This window comes from Triticum urartu, chromosome 2A (genome assembly GCF_056163025.1).
Source record: "Triticum urartu cultivar PI428250 chromosome 2A, HENAU_Tu73, whole genome shotgun sequence".
NCBI classification, from domain to species: domain Eukaryota; kingdom Viridiplantae; phylum Streptophyta; class Magnoliopsida; order Poales; family Poaceae; genus Triticum; species Triticum urartu.
The window spans coordinates 721039146-721045111 of record NC_141874.1 but is presented as its reverse complement, the minus strand read 5'-3'; positions in this window follow the sequence as shown (position 1 = coordinate 721045111).

Genomic DNA, 5966 nt, shown 5'->3' with positions numbered 1-5966 from the left:
ACAGGTGCAAGCCAGTTTTGCACACGCTACTCAGGTTAAACTTGACGAGCCTAGCATATGCAGATATGGCCTCGGAACACTAAGACCGAAAGGTCGAGCGTGAATCATATAGTAGATATGATCAACATAGTGATGTTCACCATTGAAAACTACTCCATTTCACGTGATGATCGGTTATGGTTTAGTTGATTTGGATCACATGATCACTTAGATGATTAGAGGGATGTCTATCTAAGTTGGAGTTCTTAAGTAATATGATTAATTGAACTTTAATTTATCATGAACTTAGTCCTGGTAGTATTAGCATATCTATGTTGTATAGCTCGCGTTTAGTTCCCCTGTTTTATTTTGGATATGTTCCTAGAGAAAAATAAGTTGAAAGATGTTAGTAGCAATGATGCGGATTGGATCCGTGATCTGAGGTTTATCCTCATCGCTGCACAGAAGAATTATGTCCTTGATGCACCGCTAGGTGACAGACCTATTGCAGGAGCAGATGCAGACGTTATGAACGTTTGGCTAGCTCAATGTGATGACTACTTGATAGTTTAGTGCACCATGCTTAACGGCTTAGAATTGGGACTTCAAAGACGTTTTGAACATCATGGACCATATGAGATGTTCCAGGAGTTGAAGTTAATATTTCAAGAAAATACCCGAGTTGAGAGATATGAAGTCTCCAACAAGTTCTATAGCTAAAAGATGGAGGCGAATAGCTCAAGCAGTGAGCATGTGCTCAGATTGTCTGGGTACTACAATCGCTTGAATCAAGTGGGAGTTAATCTTCCAGATAAGATAGTGATTGACAGAATTCTCTAGTCACCATCACCAAGTTAGTAGAACTTCGTGATGAACTAAATATGCAAGGGATAACGGAAACAACTCTGAAGCTCTTCGTGAAGCTGAAATCAACGAAGGTAGAAATCAAGAAAAACATAAAGTGTTGATGGTTGACAAGACCACTAGTTTCAAGAAAAGGGCAAAGCGAAGAAGGGGAACTTCAAGAAGAACGGCAAGCAAGTTGCTGCTCAAGTGAAGAAGCCCAAGTCTGGTCCTAAGCCTGAGACTAAGTGCTTCTACTGCAAAGGGACTGGTCACTGGAAGTGGAACTGCCCCAAGTATTTGGCGGATAAGAAGGATGGCAAAAGTGAACAAAGGTATATTGGATATACATGTTATTGATGTGTACTTTACTAGTGTTTATAGCAACCCCTCGGCATTTAATACTGGTTCAGTTGCTAAGAGTAGTAACTCAAAACGGGAGTTGCAGAATAAACAGAAACTAGTAAAGGGCGAGGTGACGATGTGTGTTGGAAGTAGTTCCAAGATTGATATGATCATCATCGCACACTCCCTATACTTTCGGGATTAGTGTTGAAACTAAATATGTGTTATTTGGTGTTTGCGTTGAGCATGAATATGATTTGATCATGTTTGTGAAGGAAATATGCCCTAGAGGCAATAATAAAGTTATTATTTATTTCCTTATAATCATGATAAATGTTTATTATTCATGCTAGAATTGTATTAACCGGAAACATAATACATGTGTGAATACATAGACAAACAAAGTGTCACTAGTATGCCTCTACTTGACTAGCTCGTTAATCAAAGATGGTTATGTTTCCTGACCATGAACAATGAGTTGTTATTTGATTAACGAGGTCACATCATTAGTTGAATGATCTGATTGACATGACCCATTCCATTAGCTTAGCACACGATCGTTTAGTATATTGCTATTGCTTTCTTCATGACTTATACATGTTCCTATGACTATGAGATTATGCAACTCCCGTTTACCGGAGGAACACTTTGGGTGCTACCAAACGTCACAACGTAACTGGGTGATTATAAAGGAGCATTACAGGTGTCTCCAAAGGTAGATGTTGGGTTGGCGTATTTCGAGATTAGGATTTGTCACTCCGATTGTCGGAGAGGTATCTCTGGGCCCTCTCGGTAATACACATCACATAAGCCTTGCAAGCATTACAACTAATATGTTAGTTGTGAGATGATGTATTACGGAACGAGTAAAGAGATTTGCCGGTAACGAGATTGAACTAGGTATTGGATACCGACGATCGAATCTCGGGCAAGTAACATACGGATGACAAAGAGAACAACGTATGTTGTTATGCGGTCTGACCGATAAATATCTTCGTAGAATATGTAGGAGCCAATATGGGCATCCAGGTCCCGCTATTGGTTATTGACCGGAGACGTGTCTCGGTCATGTCTACATTGTTCTCGAACCCGTAGGGTCCGCACGCTTAAGGTTACGATGACAGTTACATTATGAGTTTATGCATTTTGATGTACCGAAGGTTGTTCGGAGTCCCGGATGTGATCACGGACATGACGAGGAGTCTCGAAATGGTCGAGACGTAAAGATTGATATATTGGAAGCCTATGTTTGGACATCGGAAGTGTTCCGGGTGAAATCGGGATTTTACCGGATTACCGGGAGGTTACCGGAACCCCCCGGGAGCCATATGGGCCTACATGGGCCTTAGTGGAAAGGAGAAAAGGGCAGCCCAAGGGGGCTGCGCACCTCCCCCCTCCCCTAGTCCTATTAGGACTAGGAGAGGTGGCCGGCCACCCTTCTCCCCCTTTCCCCCTTAGGAATCCTAGTTGGAATAGGATTGGGGGGGAGTCCTACTCCCGGAAGGAGTAGGACTCCTCCTGCGCCCTCTCCCTGGCCGGCGCCCCCCTCCCCCCTTGGCTCCTTTATATACTGAGGTAGAGGCACCCTAGAACACAGAAGTTGATCCACGTGATCTATTCCTTAGCCGTGTGCGGTGCCCCCTGCCACCATATACCTCGATAATACTGTAGCGGAGTTTAGGCGAAGCCCTGCTGCTGTAGTTCATCAAGATCGTCACCACGCCGTCGTGCTGACGGAACTCTTCCCCGACACTTTGCTGGATCGGAGTCCGGGGATCGTCATCGAGCTGAACGTGTGCTCGAACTCGGAGGTGCCGTAGTTTCGGTGCTTGATCGGTTGGATCGTGAAGACGTACGACTACTTCCTCTACGTCGTGTCATCGCTTCCGCAGTCGGTCTGCGTTGGGTACGTAGACAACACTCTCCCCCTCGTTGCTATGCATCACATGATCTTGCGTGTGCGTAGGAAATTTTTGAAATTACTACGAAACCCAACAGTGGCATCCGAGCCTAGGTTATTTATGTTGATGTTATATGCACGAGTAGAACACAAGTGAGTTGTGGACGATACAAGTCATACTGCCTACCAGCATGTCATACTTTGGTTCGGCGGTATTGTTGGACGAGACGACCCGGACCAACCTTACGCGTACGCTTACGCGAGACCGGTTCCCTCGACGTGCTTTGCACAGAGATGACTTGCGGGCGACTGTCTCTCCAACTTTAGTTGAACCAAGTATGGCTACGCCCGGTCCTTGCGAAGGTTAAAACGGAGTCTATTTGACAAACTATCATTGTGGTTTTGATGCGTAGGTGAGATTGGTTCTTACTTAAGCCCGTAGCAGCCACGTAAAACTTGCAACAACAAAGTAGAGGACGTCTAACTTGTTTTTGCAGGGCATGTTGTGATGTGATATGGTCAAGGCATGATGCTGAATTTTATTGTATGAGATGATCATGTTTTGTAACCGAGTTATCGGCAACTGGCAGGAGCCATATGGTTGTCGCTTTATTGTATGCAATGCAATCGCGATGTAATGCTTTACTTTATTACTAAACGGTAGTGATAGTCGTGGAAGCATAAGATTGGCGAGACGACAACGATGCTACGATGGAGATCAAGGTGTCGCGCCGGTGACGATGGTGATCATGACGGTGCTTCGGAGATGGAGATCACAAGCACAAGATGATGATGGCCATATCATATCACTTATATTGATTGCATGTGATGTTTATCTTTTTATGCATCTTATCTTGCTTTGATTGACGGTAGCATTATAAGATGATCTCTCACTAAATTATCAAGAAGTGTTCTCCCTGAGTATGCACCGTTGCCAAAGTTCGTCGTGCCCAGACACCACGTGATGATCGGGTGTGATAAGCTCTACGTCCATCTACAACGGGTGCAAGCCAGTTTTGCACACGCAGAATACTCAGGTTAAACTTGACGAGCCTAGCATATGCAGATATGGCCTCGGAACACGGAGACCGAAAGGTCGAGCGTGAATCATATAGTAGATATGATCAACATAAACGATGTTCACCATTGAAAACTACTCCATCTCACGTGATGATCGGTTATGGTTTAGTCAATTTGGATCACGTAATCACATAGAAGATTAGAGGGATGTCTATCTAAGTGGGAGTTCTTAAGTAATATGATTAATTGAACTTAAATTTATCATGAACTTAGTACCTGATAGTATCTTGCTTGTTTATGTTGATTGTAGATAGATGGCTCGTGCTGTTGTTCCATTGAATTTTAATGCGTTCCTTGAGAAAGCAAAGTTGAAAGATGATGGTAGCAATTACACGGACTGGGTCCGTAACTTGAGGATTATCCTCATTACTGCACAGAAGAATTACGTCCTGGAAGCACCGCTAGGTGCCAGGCCTGCTGCTGGAGCAACACCAGATGTTATGAACGTCTGGCAGAGCAAAGCTGATGACTACTCGATAGTTTAGTGTGCCATGCTTTACGGCTTAGAATCGGGACTTCAACGACATTTTGAACGTCATGGAGCATATGAGATGTTCCAGGAGTTGAAGTTAATATTTCAAGCAAATGCCCGAATTGAGAGATATGAAGTCTCCAATAAGTTCTATAGCTGCAAGATGGAGGAGAACAGTTCTGTTAGTGAGCATATACTCAAAATGTCTGGGTATAATAATCACTTGATTCAATTGGGAGTTAATCTTCCGGATGATTGCGTCATTGACAGAATTCTCCAATCACTGCCACCAAGCTACAAGAGCTTCGTGATGAACTATAATATGCAAGGGATGAACAAGACTATTCCCGAGCTCTTCGCAATGCTGAAAGCTGCGGAGGTAGAAATCAAAAAGGAGCATCAAGTATTGATGGTTAACAAAACCACTAGTTTCAAGAAAAAGGGCAAAGGGAAGAAGAAGGGGAACTTCAAGAAGAACGGCAAACAAGTTGCTGCTCAGGAGAAGAAACCCAAGTCTGGACCTAAGCCTGAAACTGAGTGCTTCTACTGCAAGCAGACTGGTCACTGGAAGCGGAACTGCCCCAAGTATTTGGCGGATAAGAAGGATGGCAAGGTGAACAAAGGTATATGTGATATACATGTTATTGATGTGTACCTTACTAGAGCTCGCAGTAGCACCTGGGTATTTGATACTGGTTCTGTTGCTAATATTTGCAACTCGAAATAGGGACTACGGAATAAGCAGGCACTGGCAAAGGACGAGGTGACGATGCGCGTGGGAAACGGTTCCAAAGTTGATGTGATCGCGGTCGGCACGCTACCTCTACATCTACCTTCGGGATTAATATTAGACCTAAATAATTGTTATTTGGTGCCAGCGTTGAGCATGAACATTATATCTGGATCTTGTTTAATGCGAGACGGTTATTCATTTAAATCAGAGAATAATGGTTGTTCTATTTATATGAGTAATATCTTTTACGGTCATGCACCCTTGAAGAGTGGTCTATTCTTATTGAATCTCGATAGTAGTAATACACATATTCATAATGTTGAAGCCAAAAGATGCAGAGTTGATAATGAAAGTGCAACTTATTTGTGGCACTGTCGTTTAGGTCATATCGGTATAAAGTGCATGAAGAAACTCCATACTGATGGACTTTTGGAAACACTTGATTATGAATCACTTGGTACTTGCGAACCGTGCCTCATGGGCAAGATGACTAAAACACCGTTCTCCGGTACTATGGAGAGAGCAACAGATTTGTTGGAAATCATACATACCGATGTATGTGGTCCAATGAATATTGAGGCTCGTAGCGGATATCGTTATTTTCTCACCTTCAC